General features: G+C 49.3%; 1 long non-coding RNA gene across 1 annotated transcript; it reads right to left on the reverse strand.

The window, feature by feature from the left end:
* Positions 1-4,841: 4,841 nt before the first annotated feature.
* Positions 4,842-8,479, reverse strand: LOC140525235 (uncharacterized). The gene is made up of 3 exons (XR_011973982.1): positions 8,068-8,479; positions 6,328-7,270; positions 4,842-6,102 (listed from the first exon to the last, which is right to left on the reverse strand). It is a non-coding gene; the product is annotated as an uncharacterized lncRNA (long non-coding RNA).
* Between the last annotated feature and the right edge of the window lie 7,400 nt (positions 8,480-15,879).

Genomic DNA, 15,879 nt, shown 5'->3' on the forward strand with positions numbered 1-15,879 from the left:
TTCCTTTCCCCTTGAAATGGGGCCTCTTCCTCATTCATTCTGCGCCCCATTCAACAATCAGTCCACAAATCCTTCCCAAACCTGGACTCTGTGCCAACCCCGCCTCCCCTTCCCCAACCCTGCCTGAGGAGTCTGAGAAAGGCTAGACACTGGTGGGGGCCACATATAGAACACTGACTGGACAGATCTCCCCGTGCTGCCCTGAATCTAAGAGAGGCATCTCCTCTTCTCCATGTACTGCCCTCCCCCAAGTCACAAGGGCAAAGGTGCCTCTGAGGAGCAGGGGTCCCATCCCAATCCATTCTAGCCCATGCAGAGCCAGGAGGCCAGAGGCCTCCAAGGGATGGGCACCCTGGCTATGAGGACAGGTGACAGGACTTCAAAGAGCCAAGGACTCCTGCCTGTGCCCCCTCCCCCAAGCCCTAGGCAAAGAAGAGAGAACTGGGTCTGGGAGTGGGAGGGGGAGAGTTACAAAAGTTAAGTGGTTTTTTGGCATTGCTTTGCTATCTCAAACCAGGGAGGGTCTGCTTTCCCAGAGCCTCTGCTAATGGGAGGTGGGGTGGGGCGCCTGGGCAGCCGAGGGAAGAGTTGATGGAAAGACTTGCAAACCCCAGTAAATCTGCTGGCCCAGCTGTTCCTCATCGAAGGATCCTGAAGGGGAAAGTGTGAAATAACCGAGATGCTGAAGGGCTGGGGAGGCACCCAAGCAGCCTGGAGAGCGGACTCGTTCCCAGGGATCTGAGATGGGGGAGGGGAACCCGGCTGCCAGGGCTGGAGAAGCATCCATATGGTCAAAGGCTGCGCATTAGAACTGGGTCAAGAAAAAAAACACCCAATGCTCCAAAGACAGAAGGAAGGGGTTCAAATCCTGCCTTTGATCTGGACTGCCTGTGTGACCTTGGGCCAGTTCCTTCCCTTTGCTGGGTCTCTATTTCCTGTTCTGTAAAATAAGAGGATTAGACCAGACGATCCCCAAGGTCAGCTCTGTCTATGATCTGATTAGTTTGGGGGGCAGAGGCATAAAATTGATGGGGTGTGTTCTAATTGGCCCAGCACTTGGGGATACTGATATTCATGTCATGCATCCTATTATTAATAATAATTTCAGTTGGTAGGGGTTCAAAGGTCACCTCCTGATTCCAAGTTCAAAATTCTCTGTCATGCATTACTGACTTTCCCATAAATCTAGTGATCCCAGGGAGGGGGAAGGGTCCATCCTTTCATTCATCCCTGCAGATACGCAAATCAATCAATAAGCATTTATTAAGCACCTACTGTGTGCCAGGTACCATGCACACAATCAGTTTCAATCCGACTCTAAACTATGGTCCTTTGATCTATTAAGCCAGGAGGAAGTAATAGTTTTGAGGGTGTGACATGGCCATTCTGACAAACCATCCTGGGTCCCTAGGGCCTGGAGGGAAATAATAGTTTAAGGTAAAAAAAAAATAAAGATAATAGCTTTGGGGTTTGCAAAGCCCTTTGTGATCTGTTTTTTCTGAAGGGAAAGTAGTCACACCTTTCAGCCTGAGACCATCAAGAAAGGACAGTCCCCTGTGGCAAGTTCAGGGCCCTACATCACACCTTCCACTTCCCACAGCCTCTGAAACCTGTTCAGTGGGACAAGCAGCTGGGGTGAGGGAGGCCTGGAGACAGCAAAACATCTGCCTGCTGGTCTCTGTTTGCTCCTGACCTCCCTCTGGGTGGAGTTCCTCTCTGCCGGGGCCTTGGGGAAGTGAGGACCTCTGAGGAGAGCATGGTAATGTCTGAGTCCTTCTGGTCCAAGACAGCTGAATCTTTCAGCTCTTTCCAGCTTTCCCTGGTCCCCAAGGAGTGCCTGTCATCAGTTCTGCCCACACACACACAGCCTGACCAGCAGCCCTGAGGATCCCAAGGTCCTTGCCTGGAGAGCTGGCTCCAGCCCAGGCCGCAGCTCACACCCAGCTGGAAGGGACTGCCTGCTGACTCACCCAGTGGTGGATGCCTTTTATACTTCCCAGACAATCTCAAGGATGCTAAAGTTGTCTGGGGAGAAGAGGATCCCAGAACCTCAGCTCCCCCAGGGACCCCTAGGACCAAGTGGGGCTGTCTAGACAAGGCCTGTTTAGCCACCCAGTTCAGGGGAAGTGATAGGGCTGATGCCCAAGCAAACACTGCTTAAGCACCAACTGTGTGCTGGATACTGTTAGGCATTGAACATACCAAGACAAAAACCAGGTTGTCCCTGCCCCTTTGGCCCATAGACTCAGAGTGGGAAGGGAACTTGGAGATCACCAGTCCAACCCTTTCATTCATTCAGAAAAGGGAATTGAGAGCAGTTAAGTGACTTGGCCAGGGTCACAATATCTGACAAGGAACTGAAGGTAAGATTCAAAGTCAGAACCTTCTGACTTCAAGCCAAGTTGTCTTTCTTTTGTCTCCTGGAGCTTGATTCTACCTTCAGCAAATACACATGTGTTGTTCAGTCATGTCAGACTCTTTGTGACCCCATGGACCAATGCCCACCATTGATAACCATGAGCTTTTCCTGGCAAAGATACTGGAATGGTCTGCCATTTCCTTCTTCATGGGTTTAAGGCAAAAAGAGGTCAAGTGACTTATCCAGGGTCACACACCTAGGAAATATCAGAAAGCTGAATTTGAACTTACTGCCTCTGGGCCCAGCCCTTTATCGACTTCGCCACCTAACTGCACACATGAGGCAGTTTGGGGAAGGAGTCGCTAGCAGCTGGGGTATTAGGGAAGGCCCTATACTGGAGATGTTTAAGCTGAGCTTTGCGGGGAAATTAGGGATGCCATGTGTGATTGGGGGGAGGGAGGAAGGAGAGGAAGAGGAGGGATGGGGGGGAGGGAGGACAACTGAATCAACCAATCACTCCATCCCAACGGAAATTAATAAAACTTATGATAAATCTTGCTGTGGTTATCAGGTGAGAATTTATTCAATCAATCAAGGGAATTAGACTAGGTATAAGAAGGCCTCAGTAGGTTTGGAAAAAGTAAAAGCCATTGGACAAAATGAAGACCACCCAGAGGTGTATTAAGATTGACTGGAGAGACTCAGTTGTGTCCTAGGGGATCTTAGATTAAACAGTAATCCAGTTTGGAACCCAGACATTCCAGGAGCCAGAGGAGAGCAGCCAGCTCAGGAAAGAGCCCCTGAGACAAACTCACCTTGGGGAAGGTGGGGAAGGATGGTCTCTGTCTCCTTCCCCCTATCCCTGACCAGAGGGGGCCCTCACAAATTTTCTTTCCATCTGACTTGAAATCATCACCATGTATCTCCTTCCACCATTTAGAGAGTGAGCTCCTGGCACTGACTTCTGAGCTCCTGGCACTGACTTCTCTATTGGCATCTTCAGCATATAGCATAGTGCTTTGCGCATAGTAAGTTCTAAAAAAAATGCTTCATTCGGAGTGGATGACGTCTGGATTTGTGGATCTCACATTTCTTTCTGCTTTGCTCAGAGAGCATAGCACCTTCTCTGATAAGCACATGCCATGCTGAGTGGTCCTGTACCAATCTGGCCCATATCTCACAACTGATTCCAAAGTTCTTCAGAGAGACCTTGACAGTATTCTGATCACCATGTGAGTGCTTGCTTTGTGTGAGTTCTCTGTAAAATTGTTTTTTAGGTAAATACATTTGGCATTTAAACAACGTGCTCAGCTCATCGGAGCTGTACTCTCTGCAGAGTTTGAATGCTTGGCAGTTCAGCTTGAGAAAGGACGTCAGCTCATCCTGCCAGGTGATCTTCAGAATCTTCCTAATGGAATCTTCAGAATCTTCAAATGGAAGCGATTCAGTTTCCTGGTGTTGATATGCTGTCCAGGTTTCATAGGCACACAACAATGAGGTCAGCACAGTGGCTCTGTAGACCTTCAGTTTGGTAGTCAATCTAATATCTCTTTTCTCCCAAACTTTTCTTTGGAGCCTCCCAAACACTGAGCTAGCTCTGGCAATGCGTGTGTTAACCTCATTATCAATGTGTACATCCCTGGAAAGTATACTACCAAGGTAAGTGAACTTATTCCCAGCATTCAAAATTTCTCCATTTGCTATAACCTTGTATAGATGGTGTGGTGTTGGCTGGTGAAAAACTTCTATTTTATTGTCGTTAATTGTTAGGCCAAAATGAGCACAAGTAGCAGAGAATCAATCCATACTTTGTTGTATCTCAGTCTCAGAGACTGCACAATCATACGCAAACAAAAAGTCATGCACCAACTCTCCCTCCACTTTAGTCTTAGCTTGTAGCCTTTTCAAGTTAAATAATTTACTATCAGTGTGGTAGCTGACCTTGATGCTCTTTTAACCCTCGTTGAAGAAGTCCAAGAACACTGTTGAAAACCTCATGCTAGAAAGCATGGGAACAAGCACACAGCCTTGCTTCACTCCACTGATGACTGGAAAAGTGTGAGAGCATTGTCCACTGTCCAGAACCCAGGCAAGCATGCCATTGTGAAACTGATATGCAACACTGATAAACCTCTCCAGGCAACCAGTCTTTGCCAAGATCTTTCACAAGCCCTCATGACTGACAGTATCAAAGACCTTGGCCAGATGGATGAATGTTGTGTCCAGATCTCTGTTCTACTTCTGACATTTCTGATGAGGCAATAGCCACTCAGTGACTAAGGCTAGGCATGAATTGAGATCAATGACCCAATTTATTATCACAAAATTATCAGTTTGGGAGAGGAAGACACTTAGAGTTTCTGGTCAGAAAACAAAATCATTGTTATTCACTCATTCTAAGCCATCATAGTCTAAACAATGAGGTCCAAAGGTTTGGGTTGGGGGCTATTATCCACCATTCAATGAGAGCCAGACAGAGAGATTTGGATTTAAAGGTATAGATAAGTAGTTTATTTGAGCCTTTTTAAAGCATGTCTTTTCAGAACCGAACTTCAAGAAATATACATGAAAACGGTGAAAAGTAGATTGTTCTAGCTTTTCAAAAAAGAGATAAAAATAAAAATAAATACATAGAAATAAAATAATTGTTAATTTAAAAAAAGCTGCTTAAGGGCGAGAGGGAAACACTGACAAGTAATTCCAATAAAACAAGGCTGGAAATCTTCACCAGTATGGAGAAGAAGCAGCATAAGTTCTGTGTTACTGCAAGGTCAGTCTGTCTCTCCAGAATAATTTGGTGCGGTTGTGCAGTTATTTCAGTCGTATTTGACTCTTCATGACCCCATTTGGGGTTTTCTTGGCAGAGATACTGGAGGGGTTTGGCCATTTCCTTCTCCAGCTCATTTTACAGATGAGGAAACTGAGGCAAACAGGGTGAAGTGGTTTGCCCAGGGTCTGACAGCCAGTAAGTATATGAGACCAGATTTGAACTCAGGTCCTTCTGACTTCAGGTCTGGTCTTCTACACTGCACCAGCTAGTTGCCCATCCAGAAGAATACAAGAATGATAAATAATAAGGTTGGAAAAGTGGGTTGGAGCCAGATTGTGAAGGGCCTCCAAATGTCAAACAAAGGAGATTATAGTGATCCTGGTGTAATAGGGAGCCATTGGAGTTCATTGAACTAGGAACTGACCTAGTCAGATGTGTTTTTTAGGAAAATCACTTAAGCAACAAAGTAGAGTATAGATTGAGGACAGGAGAGATGTGGTGAGGGGACTCCACTTAGGAGGCCCCATTCAGGGTGGCCTTTATATGACTGGAGGGAAGGGATGGAGGGCACAGAAATTCAAAGAGGCTGAGAGCTCTGAACTCCTGGGCACTGCAGGCAGAAATGGCAGAGCTCAGCATCAGAGCCCCTCCCCAGCCTGGCCACTGAGGCAACGACCCCCCAGCAGCCCCTGTGGCTCATGCTCTGCTAACCTCCCCTCCCCTGGGCCTTGTGGCCCAAGGTCAAGGCTTCTGCCCAAGGACACTTCTTAGTTTGTTTACCTCACCTTTTCTGTGCTTTGTTCTGGGCACCATCTACAAGACCCTGCTGGGCACAGATCATCCCAGGGACACATTGATGGGGGAAGAAGAGAGGAAACCAGCCCAGCCCTGGCAGCTGGCTCTGCTCCACTTAGGGTCATCTCTTGGCACCCTCTTCTGGCTCTCTTTGTGACTTTTCTTCTGTCAAGTCAAACTGGAAGGGAAGAAAGAAGGGAGAGAAAAAGGGAGGGAAAAGAAAGATGGAGAGAGAGAGGGAGGGAGGGAAGAAAGCGGAGAGGAAGGGAGGGCAATCCACAATAAAATCCTTCCATGAGTCAGGGAAACCTCCTTTTTAGAGGAAGTTAGAACCATCCCACCCACCCCAGTCTGTATCAAGGCAGAGACCGATAGGAGAATAGAGCTTTCATTAAGTACTTACCACGTGCTAGGTACAGTGCTAAGGCTTGGAGATCCAAATATAAACAGAATAATCCCTGCCCTCAGGGAGTTTAGAGTCTGAAGGAGGCTGACAACTATAGGGGGAGCAGGAAAGCAAAATGATGAGACACAAAGATGGCCAGGAAGTTTCTGAGAGTCCTGGGTTCAAGATAAGATGAGATAAAAGTCCTCCTCCCCTCCCCCCAATCAGAAGTCAGAGTCTCAGGGGCAGATTCTGGTGGAAGAGAGATGAGGAAGTAGAGATGAGAGGTGGGGGTATGCCTGGTTCTAGGTAGGGTTAAAAAACTCACGGATTAGAACCCTTCCCACAATCAGTCACTGAGTATGTATTAAATTCCTACTATGTGATAGGGCATTAGGGACCTAAAGACAAAAGGGGAACCCTCCCCGGCCTTGGGCCACAGCTCCTGAGCCCTCCGCTTTGTTATCTGTAAAATGAGGGGGAGGTTTCTTCCAGCCCTTGACCCTACCTGGCTGAGGTTTCCCAGCGGGAGATAGAGGGACCCTCAAAAGCCATAGAGTCTCCCTCATATTAGACCAAGAATCCTCCCCCCTCCCACCGCCCCGAATGGCAGGTTAGCCTCTGCCCCCAGCAGGGTCTCACTCCAAAGAACCAACATCCTCTGTGCCATGGTTGGGACCCAAGGGAGAAATGCCTTCCCCCATTTGTGACCCCACCCAGCTCCTCGTGTCTGACCTTGAAACCAGATAAGAGCCAGAGAGAGACTCTGGGTGGCAGAGGCCAGACTCCTGGCCTCCCAGCCCAGATCTTCAGGAGAAGATGCTGACACAGAAGGTGAAGAGAATGCCCTCAGCATCGGAAATCGATAAGTGGAAAACAACGTTCTCCTCTTCTGCTCCCCTCAGATCCTCTTCCCTGACCCCAGCCATCCTCCTGGGCCCAATTTGCTCCAGCTTAGACTCTATTAGAAGAAAACCTTGGATGTGGTACAGAGAGTTCAGGGTCCCAGAGTGACCTTCACGTGTCAGGTGCAGTATTCCCTGTGCACCCCAAGCCCTCCCAGACCAGCCCCTGACGAACTACTCCTTAGAGCCCCCTGCCACAGGAGCATGGCACTGATGCCTAAACACAAATCCCCCCCAGAGTTCTCTTAACTCCAACAGGGCATTTTCTTACCTCGAACTGGTCCCGCCCTCTCCTGCTAGACTTTCTTCCCTTTCCTCTTGGTCTATCTTTCCTCAGGACAATCCTCGGCCTCCCTCTGACTGATGGCCCTTCTCGCCTCCACAGCTCTGCCTGCTCTCCTCTAGTCCCTTCCCTGCCTCTCTTCCTTCTTTCCCCTTTCATCCTCTTCTCTCCTCTCTTCCCATTCTCTATCACGCTCTCCTTGCCCTCTTTTCATCTTCCTTTCGTCCCCTCTTCTTCACTCACCTCTTCTTCCCCATTCCCTCTTTCCTCTCCTCCTCTATAGGTCTCTTTCCTCTCTTCCCCTCTCCTCTCCTTCCTCTTCTCTTTCTCTCATTCATCCTCTCTCTCTCCTCCCCTTTACTTCTTTCTTTCACTTTTCCTCTTCCTTTCCCCCCGCCCCCCCTCCTGGGGAAGGCTCACCTACAACGGACGGACTAGCCATCCCACCAACTGCCAACCAACTGCCATTCACTCAGCAGGGCAGGCAAACCAGCCTAGCTGGAGCACCAAGGCACCGAGGAAGAGACAGGAGGCAGCACATGACAGGTAAGGCAAACCCCCACCACTGACCTTCGTGTGCTCTCAGACCCTGATGGAGGCAGCCCAGTATTCTGAACCCAAGAGACCTGGGAATGACGTAGTGCAGCACCCTCCTGCCTTGGCCTGGGAAGCAGCCACTGCAGAGATGCTGCAGCCACAGCTACTGAAGACCCAGGAAAGAGAGGTCTTACTGCCTTGGTGCTGGCAAATGATTCAACAGCAGAAACCGATGATTCTGGAAAAAGAAGCCACTTTACAGAAGATGCCTGAGCACCAGCTTCTCGGCCACCCCCTAAAGACCAAGGGGCCTTTCCATCTGACTTGTAGCTTCCCCACTAGAATGGGAGTCCCCGTGCCCCAAGCAGAGGCCGGTTTATTGTTCTGTTTGAAACCCAGCACTTAACACAGGGCTTTGCACACAGCGCTAATAAATGCTTCGTTCTTTCATTCATTCCCTCCTCTCTTTCCCCCTCCCTTTTCCCTTTTCCCTCCTTCTTCCCTCCTCCCTTCTTTCTTCTCTCTCTCTACCCCCTTCTCTCTCCTCCCTCCTCTTTCTTCTCCTCTCTTTCTTCCTCCCTTTCCCCTCTTCCTTCTTTCCTTCTCCCTCTTCCCTCCTTCCTCACTTCCCTCCTCTCTCCTCCCTCCTCCCTTCCCTCCTCTCTCCTCCCTCCTCCCTTTTCTCTTCTCCTTCCTCTCTTCTCCCTCCTCTTTCCTCTCTCTTTCTCCCTCTTCCTTTCTCCCTCCAAATAGCTCTGAGAACTCCAAGGGGAACAAGACTGGCCTTGGAGGGGATGTTTCCAGTTTGGCTTCCCATCTCCACATCTCAGCTGAGTCCATAAAATTGCCTTCTGCAGTCCATGGCCAGACAGCTGCCTTCTACCTCAGAGGCATTTCTGTTTTATGATCAGCCCAAATTTAGACACCAGCTGGATCCAGGAAATCATTTGCTTTTATGAAGGGCTGGTTAACAAGAACATCTTTTCCCTTCTGCCCTTTTTAGAAAATGACCAGGCAGCTGGACACAGTGAACAGAGAAGGCAGAGGACCTGAGTTTCCATTAGGGTTCACCCCAGGTAGAAGTGGCTTCTTGGATTTAGAGCCAGAGGAGACCTTTGGGATTATCTGGCCCTACCCCTCTTCTTTATGCAGAGGGGAAACTGGGGCTCAGCGAGATTTGCCCAAGGTCACACAAGAGAGTTGACATTAGAACCCAGACTCGCTGACTTGGGCACTCTTTCCCTGGCATCATGCTACCCAATAGCCAGGCAGAAGCTGGAGACCTTACAAGGAGGCAATCAGTCCCCTGGGAAGGAGATAGACCTTGGAAGATCAGGGCTTCCCACTGGGATTGTGGTATGGCTGGAACCAAAGGAGGCTCAGGGCTCTTGAACCTTTGGGGCTCCCTTCAAAGGGTATTTTAGGTCTGGAAGGGGTGACTCAGGTCAGAGTCAGTCTGCAGACTCTGAAGAGCTAAATGAGTTCATTCAAATAACATTTTAAATTGCCTGCTAAGGAATGCTTCTCCTCAGCCCCCCTAGGTGTGCATACTCTCTCTCATGAAGGAAAATTTCATGACAATGCCTAGAAAGAGTCTGGAGATGAGACTTAGATGAAATGCCCCCCTCCACTATCTGTGTGACTTGGGCAAATCTCAACTTCTGTGGGCCTTAGTTTACCTCATCTGTAAAATGATTGCTTGGCTAGGTGGTCTCTGAGGTCTCCCCAACTCTAGGCCTTGGAGCCTGAAGTCACCCTTCCTGGGCCTCAGTTTCCTCATCTCTAATATGACGGGGCTGGACTCCACGACCTCTGAGGTCTCTTTCCTCTCTAAATCTATGAGGCTCTGACAAGATGACCTTTCAGATCCATACCAGCCTTAATGGCCCATGACTCTATGAGCTGAGAGTGACACAGAGCAGAGCTCTTACCCTGACCTTGTTTCCTGCCTCCCCCCTCCCCTATTTCTCTTTTGTCCCATCATCACTTTCCTCTGCCCCACCCCCATTCCAATACAGGAAGAGGAGAGAACCCAGGACCAAGAGCCAACCTGAGTGGAGAGGGTTTGCAGGAGGATGTGGGGGGGGGGAGGAAAGATACTAGAGGGATAGAAGCAGAGCCTTCCCCGGCTCAGCAAGGCCCACACATTGGGACCCCAGGACCCCCATTCCTTCCACAAAGCCACCTGGAAGTGGGGACATCAGGTTGGGGTCTAACCAGCCCTCACACACATATACACCAACAGCCTAAGATGGGGGGGTAGCTTGGCAGATGTGGGAGGCCCTTCTTCAGGGACCAAGAAGCCCCCCACATAACCCCTACCTCTGGTCCCCCATGGTGAGGACTGGGGTGGGGTTCCAGCCCAGGTGCCTCCTTCACTAACCCCTACCCCCCAGGTGGGGAGGAGGGAGGAAGGAAGCCAAAACCCCCGAGGGAGCATTAGGTTGGGCTTGCTTGGACCCTTCCCCTCCACCTGCCCCCACCCCTACCCCCACTGCAATTAGAATTGTTTCCACCTCAACAAGGGAAACGAGGCCTGGTTATTTATGAGCAGGAGCAGGGGCAGAGACATTCCAGCTGCACCATCTGTTGGGGAACCAACAGGAAGAGTGTGGACGGGCTCCAGACCTGCAGGAGGGAGCAGGCCTGGGCCACAGGCTCGTAGAAACCCCACCCCCCTTCCCTGCCAAGAGCCACAGGTGCTGACCCTCTCCCCCAGGAAGCTCCATAGACCCAGCCCAGGGGTTCCCTCTGCTACCCTCTGGCTACTGCATGCCTGACCTGAGGCAAGAACACAACCGGAGTTCCAGTCCAGGCTCTGATGCTGACAGTCTTCTCTCCATCCTTTGCCCACATCTGGCAGGGCCTGCTGCCTGCAACCTCACTCACATTCCAAAGCTCTCCTCTTCCCTTTCTGCCTAGAAAGCTAGGGACAGCCCCAGGCCCCCACCCTAGACACAGCTGCCCTCTCTAAGCTTTCCCATCTCTGGGCCTCAGTTTCCTCTATTGTGAATAGAGAAGTGGAATTAGATGACCTCTAAGGACCCTTCCAGAGGGAAAGGGAACTCTGAGGTCCCCTAGTCCCATCATCTGGGGGAACTGAACCCTAAAGAGGTTGTTATTTGCCCAAGGTCAAATAGATAATGACAGAACCAGGAATCTGAACACAGGTCCCATGAGTCTAAATTCAGTGTCCTCTCTCCCTTCCTTCCTTGTTTCCTTGTTTCCTTCCTTCCTTTTTTCCTTCATTCCTTCTTTCTTTCCTTCCTTCTTGTCAGAGTGCATCTCCATATCTCACCCAGGCTAGAAGTGCAGAGGCTGCTCTCAAGTCAGATACTACTCTATTAGCACAGGAGTTCCAGCTGACTCAGTCCCCATCCCAGAGTGGTTTACACCTCCTTAGGCAACCTCATGGCCCTCCCCTCCATTTCTGGGGGCTCCTCATACTAATGATGAACTTAATACAGACACCCAATTAGCTCTAGCTCACTGTAGCTCAGAACTCCTGAGATCCAGAGATCCAGCAGCCTCAACCTCCCTTTGGCTGAGATTATCGGCTTGTGCTATCATGTCTAGATCATGGCTCTTTCCAAAGCACTGAACAACCTCCCTACCTAAGTATTAGTCAGTATTATTAGTAACACACAGTTCCAAGCTCAAGGGATCCAAGGGAATCTGTCTTTGGAGACACATCATGAAAAGACAGTGACTGACAATGATGAATTGTTAGTCTGTGTGCCCAGAATCAAGGTTCCTTCCAGTTTTATTTTATTTTGAAAGTTTTTTGAAAATCAATTTATTTTTACATGCATTTATAGTCTGTCCTCCCCACTGAACAAACTCTTTATAAACATAGTCAGGTAAACAAATGGCCACATTGCCCACGGCCCCCAGTCTTGTCTTTTTCTCATTTTAAGCTCATCACTTCTCTAGCAGCAGGTGAGTGTCATATTTTATCTTCAGGGTTTTTTTTCTAATATTAATTTAAAGTGTTCCCTACAAAGAGCAAAATGCCAAGCATGCCAGTGAGTGTTGTAATTGAGGAAAACTTAACAAAATTTCTAGGCATCTTCATAACGTGCACACCAGCTACTGCGCCCAGGGTAATTAGTCATTATCTCCCAGGCTGGGGCCACTGCTGTCCAGAACAAGTCTATTACATTTAGTCTCCTCTCTGTTGATTCTCCTGTAAGATCATCAACTCTGATTCTCCTTTTTTCCCTCCCCCTCTCAAAATACTATGTATAATTTCATCCTGTGGTACAGAGGAAAGAGTGTTGGACTGAGAGATAGGATCCTGGGATAGTGGTATGCCATCTTGTCCAACTCTCTCATTTTACAGAAGAGGAAACTGAGGCCTACAGGGGTTAAAGTGACTTGCCCAAAGTCACAGAGGTAGTGAGGGATTCAAACCCAGCTGCAAACCCAGCACTCTTTTCATCCCACCACATTTCTGCAAGTGGGGTATCTTTAACAGAACTGGTTCTAATTTCTGTCCAACCACTGACTGACTTTGCAACCTTGAGCAAACCTCTTTCCCTCTTTGGGTCTTGACCTCTTCATCCATCTATAAAAAGACTAAATTAGGAGATCAATATTGTCTTCATGAGCTCTTCCATTGGTGATGGACCGAAGTATACAACTGCACTCAGGGCTACGCTGAGCTAGCTGACTTATGCTTCATTATTGGGAGGGAGGGGGTTACCAAGAGGGGAAAGAGAAATGCAGAAGGAGGCCTTCCCCAGATCACTTTGCTAAGAACTGCCCTGTTTGCCTTCATCTGGCATGAAAGAGAAGCTGAGTAAGGAATTCTCTGCAGCTCCCCGACGCAAACTCCCGTCTTTTCAACACCAAGATTTTCCTGTTGATTCTGTGTGGCTGAGAATCACAGAAAACCACAATCTCCAAAGGATCTAAATTGGGGGTGACCCAAAGGGTGATAGAGGAACTGGTGGAGGGGGGATGGGAGAGGGCTGCAGCTTATTAGAGCGATGACTTGTGAACAAGCCGTGCTATAGAAGACACCATCCAAGACCTGGAAACCGGGTGGGCCAGCCACAAAGCGAGGGTAGGGGATGACAGATGGGCCACCTGAGAGCTCTGATGGTATCCACAGAAGGTTAAAAGACACCAAGCAAGGCTGCAGACCATTGGATAGGTCCTACAAGGAACATTTCCTCCTTCCTTGGTCTCTCCCTCACTTCCTGCTTCGCTTCCTTCCTTCTTCCTTCCCTCCCTCCTTCTCTTGCTTCTCCAAACCTTCATTCTATGGAAGAGGAAACTGAGTGCAGAGAGGTTAAGCACCATTCGAAGTCACCCAGGTAGTGAGTGCAAAGTCTCCCCCTTGCTTGGAAGCTCAGGTGTCTTTCCTGCATTCATCTCCTAACCCCCACCCCACCTTCCTCCCACTTTTTTGAAGGCCAGAGAGGACAGAAAAGCAGACTGGGAGTTTCCTGGCTGTGCCCCGCCCCAGCTCCCAAGGGGCCTCATCATAATCACTGGGTCCTCCTGCTCCTCTGAGCCTCTCTGCCTCTTCAGAATAATGGCCTCTATCTTTCCAACACCATGATGCTCCCCAGAGGGAGCAGAACCTGCCAGAGATCTCCAGTTATTTATAGCATCTTGAACCCTTTTTGGGTAGCTCATCCCCCAAGAAATATCAGTGCTAGGGCTTGGAGGCTCAGATTTTCCCTGCCTCCACCCCCATCCCCAACCTGCTCTCCTTTGGGGCCTGTGCTGGATAGTTCTCCCCTCCCTCTCTGTTCAGCTTCACAGGGACTGCCCCAGGCTCTCACCCCAGGCAGCAGCAGCCCTCATACCCACTCCCCCTCCTTAGGCTCGGTTTCCTCCACTGTGAAATGAAGCATTTGGACAAATGCCCTCAAAGATTCCCTAGATTTCCTTCCAGAGCTCTTCCAATAACCTGGATCCTGGCTCTGCAACCCACTGCCTGGGGGGACCCTTCGGTAAACCTCCCTGGGCTTCCCTTTCCTTATCTCTAAAATGAGAGGGTTATATCTGCGCAGAGGTGAGGGCCTATGGGTGAGAAACCTCACATGTTCTAGCAGACCTGGTCCATGTCTGAGTTCAAGATGAGTTCTGCTGAACTGCCTTTTTACTCTTTCCTTTTACTCTTCGCTACAAGACATGGCTCCTTTGGCAAAGGAGAGGCCAGGTAGGCTGGGGAATGAGGGGGATATTGAAAGAAATATGTCAGTGCTAACAAAATGAAATAAAGGAGAAGAAAATGGCTGAACTGGCTGAGATGACCTCTGGGGTCTTTTTTCTAAGGTCTAAATCTCAGATCCTAGAAATTTCTATCTGTCTGTCCATCTCTCTCCTCCTTCCCTCTCTCCTTTTTTCTCTGTCTCCTCTCTCTCTCTCTCTCTCTCTCTCCTGTGTCTCTGTCTCCTTTCCCTCTGTCTCCCCTTGACTCCCCTATAGTATATTATAGTGAGTAGAGACCTGAACCTGGAGTCAGTCACCCTTGATCTAGGTAGGTCACCTCATCTGTCTGTGCCTCAGTTTCCTCATTTGTAAAATGAAGATTGCTCCCAGAATTTGGTGAAGATTCAATGAAATAACAAGTTAAGTTCTTTGCAAACCTTAAAGTTCTCTAGGAGCAGGGGCCCTTCTCCTGTCATCCTCAGCAGAGCCAAGTCAGGGCCCAGGAACCACACTTGGGTCAGTAGCCTGCCCATTCCCTCAGGCTTCCCCCAGGGATGGTGGCAACCCAGCAGCCACCAGCGGAGGGCAGCCAAGGCCTAGCAGGATGGACCACCTCCTCGGAAAGGCGGCAACTCCAGATCTCCAAGGTGGCCTTCCCCTCACTGGACACCTGTTGACAACCCCTCCCCATTCCCTTTCTCCTGCCCAGCTAAAGGCTTCCTCTTAATCCACTGGGAATTTAGATAGTACACACCACCTGCCCAGCCTTGCAGAGGAGACCCAGAACAGGACAGAACACCATGGTTCTGTGGGAAGTTAGCTAAATCTGAAGTCACACCCTTTCTGGCCTCAGTTCCCCTATCTATAAAATGCTTGACTATTTAAAACTTTTTCTCACCTGTAAAGTAAGAGTCAGTAGCTCTCCAGGTCCCTTCCAGCTTTATAGTCACGGTCCTAATCACAACTTGGTTTCTCTAGCACTGTTAAGTATACAAATCTATTTCCTCACAACAGCCTTGGGAGACAACCAGGATAAGGTTTGATTTAGTGAATAGCATGCCGACCTAAAATCAGGCAGACCTGGGTTCAGATCTCCCCACTGAAACTTAATAACTCTGTGACCATGGACTTTCCCACTCAGCCTCAGTTGCCTCATCTGCTAAACAAGGGGGCTGGACTCCATGGTGTCTAAGGCCCCTATCAGCTCTAAATCTATGATCCTATGAATTGTCACTTTAAAAGTGAGGAAACTAAGGCTCAGAAAAGTGACATGATCTGCTTGAGGTCTCGGTGACAAGTGGAAGTGCTGGAATTCCCAGTCTGTCTCCTGAGTCCAGACTGGGTGGGTACCCCAGGACTGTGACCAAAGCTCTAGAAGGAAGGGAGGAGCAATGGGCCAGTGGAGGGTCCATTGGAGAAGTCAGCAGAGAGAAGGGCTAACTGTGCCTCAGTGAATGGGGAACCAGCCTGAGACAGGGACATTGCCAAGTGCCAAGTCTGACTCGTGATGACCATGTGTCCTTGTCACAGTCTGGCTGCATCAGAGCAAACTGTCAAATGCTTACTCTTCACTCTGCATTGAAATCTTTCCACCGGAAGTTCAGGACACGGAGAAAACAATAAGCCCAGCTCGGAAAAACCCCATTTATCCAGACTAAGATTTCACGGGATTCTACA

Source organism: Notamacropus eugenii, chromosome 2, assembly GCF_028372415.1.
Source record: "Notamacropus eugenii isolate mMacEug1 chromosome 2, mMacEug1.pri_v2, whole genome shotgun sequence".
Lineage (NCBI taxonomy): Eukaryota > Metazoa > Chordata > Mammalia > Diprotodontia > Macropodidae > Notamacropus > Notamacropus eugenii.